The sequence below is a fragment of the Arachis ipaensis genome, chromosome B7 (assembly GCF_059453495.1).
Source record: "Arachis ipaensis isolate K30076 ecotype BB chromosome B7, ASM5945349v1, whole genome shotgun sequence".
Taxonomy (NCBI): Eukaryota; Viridiplantae; Streptophyta; class Magnoliopsida; order Fabales; family Fabaceae; genus Arachis; species Arachis ipaensis.
Genome location: NC_142442.1, coordinates 125718765 through 125724615, shown reverse-complemented (window position 1 = coordinate 125724615; position 5851 = coordinate 125718765).

The window sequence follows — 5851 nt, the reverse complement described above, 5'->3', positions numbered from 1 at the left end:
CCTCAATAAAATTCCAGAGGAGAATGATATCTGTTGACTCAACTTTTTATTATTAGTTTGACTTATCTTTTGAATTATTGGGACTAAATTAAACAAAGTGACTGTTTGTGTTTTTTTCTTTGGATGTTGAATTTGATGAAGTAGCAATGAATTTGGAGGAGATTAATCTCAACTTAGTATATATCTCTTAAATTAATTTATACTATGACTTGTTGGATTAATGGTTCGTACGAATTCAAGACTTATATTACCGATTTGTCGTATATATACGTATTTAAAGTAATACAAATATAAATGTATAAACCCAGGTGGTGAAACTGCTTAATGAACTACATTCTATAATCATGACTATCATATTGACAAAATAACATGAATTAATTAATAGGCATGAATTGATTAATTAAGATCTATAGTTATACACTGCATCCATAACCTAAAATGTCAAAATAGTTTAATTTATCCAAATAATTTACTAATTTATTTTAACCCAAATTAATGCACTCATATTAATTTATAATTAGTAAATATTATTACATTATAACTGTAAAAAATATTAGTATCACCGTTACAATAATTGTTATTATTATTATTATTATTATTATTATTATTATTATTATTATTATTATTATTATTATAATAAGTAGTATCATGATCTATATATTAGTAATAACATTATGATATTAATTAGAAAAATTTTTATTTTTTTATTTAAATTTATCTTCAAGTAAATTAAAAATACAACAATAATACTCATTAGTAAATATACATTTTTAAAATGAATTTTAGAGATTGAATTTTGAGAAAGTTTTTGGCAACGATGATTATAAAAATAAGATATTATTATACATAAAAATTAGTGATTTTTCGTTAAGTATATATTTTTTTATAATTTTTTTTGTATTAATGTAACACCCTAATATTCAAATCCTTATGCTCGAGTCATAAGTCAATGATATTACGGTGGTACGACTCTCAGGTGGATTTTTAATAAATAAATATAGGTAATTTCGAAAAGAGTATTAATCGAGAAGCCTGAAAAGAGTAGAAATAAAATTGCGAAGACGTATCTTTCACGTTTCGACAACAAAAGATAAACCGTGAAGCCGAAAACGATATACGGACAAGGCATAGAGGAGATTAAGAGATAGATAACAGATAGATATATATAACATAAGTAAATAGCCACTAGTCGTGACCCGCGAAGTTTAGGTCGGCTAGGGTACATTATGAAATTAGTTGACAACAGTATATCCTAATCTCTCCCGAAGGAAACATGAGAGCCTCTATAGGCAAATTCAAAGAGTTTAATACATAATATAAACTTTCCAAAACAAAGGTGGAGAGATTCTAATCAAAACACAAAGTAGAGGAAATAAAGATCTTTGCCGTCTCTCAGACGACCCACAACTCACTTCTGAGCACCTGGACCTGTATCTGAAAAACAAGAGATATATACGGAATGAGAACCCCGGGCCCATGGGTTCCCAGTACGGTAAAAGTGCCAAATAAATTCAATGTACTGCAATAAAAACTCACTAAGCATCCTAAACTTCTTCACCAATTATTCATCCTAGGTTCTCGCTAATCCATGAATAGGCAACTGTCATAAGGGAGTGCTAAATTCAATTCATGTTTCACATGTTTCCCAACTCGCTGACTCTTCCACGAATCAGACTCAGAATCATAAGCAAAACCATCACCAGTTGTTCTACCTCAGCAGTTCTATATCAATACATCATCATGCAATCGCATCATCAATTCATCCCATCAAGAACAGCCCTCACACCCACCGACACCAGCATGAGGGGCCTCTCAGTTGTACAAACACAAGCAATACAGGCAAGTAATACACAAACATGATACAAGTAGAACAAGTAGCATATAGTCAGGTAACATGGCATACATGATGTAGAAATCCAAGACAAATGGCAAACCCAAACAATTCAAACATATGCAAATGATGAATGCCTGCCCTATGGCTGATGATATCATCTGTCGGTTATATAGCCAACCCGACATGTCCTGGTAGCTAACCATTGGACAGAAACACCCATTGCGGAGCAAGTAGGTTTGAGCTACAACCCCCTTGCTACTACCCGCTCAACCCAGAGCCAGTGGAATAACCACTACTGCGGCTACTACCCAGGCGGGTGTTTAAAAGCTCAACCTGGAGCGAGTGGATTCACCACTACTACCGCTACTACCCAGGCGTCACAATCTCTGACCTGGAGCAAGTGGGACGAACCACAACCCTTGCTACTACCCAGGTATCTCAAGCATTGGCCCGGAGCAAGTGGGACGAACCACAACCCTTGCTACTGCCCAGGTATCTCAAACATATATTCATTCAATCTCAATTCATATTATCAACATTCATTGTTACCAAATCTCAAACATTAACTTGGAGCAAGTGGGACGAACCACAACCCTTACTACTACCCAAGTATCACAAATAAACATTTATTCATAATCACCCTTCATTATTATCAATTCTCAGACAATGACCCGGAGCAAGCGGGACGAACCACGACCCTTGCTACTACCCAGGTATCACAAATACACATTTATTCAAAACTCCATGATTAAACTCGTCTATCATAATCCTCCTTTCCCGTCTCATACCTGGAGCAAGTGGACAACGCCACTGCCTACTACCCGGGGTCGCACATCACATTTCAATATTTTTTTCATTATTATCCATTTAACATATTCATTCATTAATCATATATGCATTTATACTCAGCCATAAACAATAATGGCTTTGCCGTAACCCGGCAATAACTCAGCCATCCGGCTCATGGTCCAATCAAGAACGGGCCATTTATCAATAAATATAGCCCTCCGGCTCATGGCATACACAGTACTTCCACCGTCATCCTCCATATCTCATATAATCATCTTTGATCATAACTTTTCCCCTTGCTTCACTCGCAAGTTACCACATCCCCTAGCTCCTTTCTCATTGCTAGGCATATCATAATGATTTAATACATAAGAGGTGAGATCGGAGGCTTAGAAGTATGAGATTTGGCTTTAAAAACTCAAAAATCAACTTTGGCATAAAAACAGGGCCACGCGTACGCGCACTCCACGCGCACGCGTGGATGGCCAAAAACTCATCGACGCGCAAGCGCCATATGCGCGAACGCGCGGGTTGAAAAATATCCAAACGCGTACGCGTGGGTGCTCTTGCGCCCAGGCACAAAACTGGCACAATCCTGGCACAACTCTCTGGAAAATGGCTGGGCAATTGGTGCAGCGCATCGACGCGCCCGCGCACGCGTGGATGGTGCTTTCTGGAAGAACGGCGCGCACGCGCCAAGTGCGCCTACGCGTGTAGGGTCGTTCTGCTAAAAATTTTCTATGTTAAAAGCTGCAGAATTTACAGATTCAACCCCCAATCTTCCGACGGTCATAACTTTCTCATTTTAAATCATTTTTCACCCGTTCTTCGAACGGCATGGACATCCCGGATCCAATTTCATTTCTAAACAGATTTGGCAGAAAACAGAGATTCGTAGTCCAGGTTATGTCCCGTCAAAGTATGCCCAAAAAAACCATGTTTTCATACAAAATCACAAGTGCCATTTTCAAAACAAGCCATTTTCAACTTTTTCCAAAGTCAATCAAAACATGCCAATTTCAACCCTTTTTGAAATCAATCAAAATGTACCAAAATCAACATCAAGCCATCCTCAACTCACACATTGACACTTTCTCAAACTCAAACACATTTACATATCATATACTCTTCCTCATGCCAAATTTCAACAACACTATTTCCAATCAACCATCATTATACATAATCAATATCATACTCACTATCACGTGGTTTCACCCACAAATCAACCTTAATCACTCCTCAAGTATATATCACAACATACATATCTCTAATGCATCATAATACCACCAAGGCATCAATAATCATAATCACATATATGACCACATAATATATCTCAACCAAAACCAAACATGCCTCATCTATGTAATTTCACCCAAATTTACCAAATTCCACACTTCAACTCCTCAAACTTTATTGTTCAATAACCAACCCAATCATTCATATATTCATTATCTGAAATTCATCCAATCACTTGTGTCATCATACAATGCACACATCACTTGGGCCAAAACCTTTAAGATTAGCGCTCTAAATCGCACTTTAAATATTTCTACCTTCCCTAATTATAATTCCTCATTTTTTAATCTCATTTACTCATAATCAATTTCCTTAGCTGTAGTACCAGACAGATCTCAGCCGGTACTGCCGGTCAAAATTCCACTGCGCGCTTTTACGCAGAAAACTATGTTTTCCGACTCAGAAAAATTCACTGAATCTAAATATCATATTTAGATGATCAAATTCCAATTGCCGAATCTTCCAACAATATTCGCTCCCATTTAACTTATTATTTAATTAATTTTGGCTAGACCGGGTATTACAGTTAACAACCAATAATATTCTTAAAAAATCACAAAATAATATATACTTAACAAAAAATAACCAAATTTTAAGAATAATAATATCACACTTTTCTAATCATACTTACAAAAAATTGCATCAAAATTCAAAATCTGATGTATTTTTTGAGAAATACATATTTAATGTTAGCTTTTTGGCAAGATTATCTAACATTTAATATGTAATTCTCAAATAATACATTAAAGATTGAATTTTGCACGGAGAATTTTTTGCAAACATAATTTAAAAAATTAGATATTATTATCCAAAAAAATTTGGTGATTATTCGTTGAGTATATATTTTTTTTGTAATTTTTTATTAACAACTAATAATGCTTTTAAAAAAATTACAAAAAAAAACTTAAATTTCAAATTAGAGAAGCCACCGCCACTACCATAATCCTTATTCTTCCCCTAATACTAAACCATTTATATTTTCGAACCCCTAGGAAGCTTGCTTCATCTTGGTTCTTCTCCGCATCTGTCTCTGTGGCGAGCCAGTATCCTGGAGCCCCTTCTCTCTCTGCCCGAAACCCGGTGGTTTCTCTCTCAACCTCAATCCAGTCATCTCACTGCGGGTAAGCACCACTGGACACCTTGTGCTCAATTGCTTATTTAGTGTTTGAAAAAGAGGTCAATAATGAGTTTAAAGTTGACATGCAAGTTTCTCCTAATGTTGTTAGCTGAGTTAATTTGTTAATGGAAAGTGAGTTTTGTTGATGAGGAGCATGATTCCATTAATGATGGATTCTGAGTTAGGGTTTAATTCTTAGTTTGACTGTGTTTTTAATATTCTCAATGGTATATTTGAATCTTGTTGCTGATAATGGTTGCCTGTGAATGACACGCATGTATGTCTTAATTCATGTAGAATTAATTCCCAATAAGTTTTTCATTAGTTTCGTTAAATAGAAAACAAAGAGAGGACTCAATGAGGTAGGTAGTGGATAGAATTAGTACCATGTATGAAGCTTAGTAGAAGATATCACACAAACAAGCAAGGACTCAACAATTGACTGTCCTTCTCTAGTCCAAATTAATTCAGTTAAACTAATATCCTAGTTCCTCCATTCAATATTCACAGCATCCAACTTAGTCAATACTAATAATGCTATTCCCATTATCATTAGACTTGATGGAACCCCTTAGCAATCTTATCAAATCTTTGATTAAATTGATTATCCATAAAAATCTATTTTTGGCTCTAATCAGATTCTATCAACTAATAGTGTTTCAAGTAAACTGCAGAATTTTATATTCACAACTCCTACTTCAACTGAAAATACCACACCAGATATGAATATGTCCCCTACTACTATTTGTTACATAATTGCTAATTTTAAGCAATAAGACTGTTATAAGTTCTAAGACTGTTACATAATTGATTGC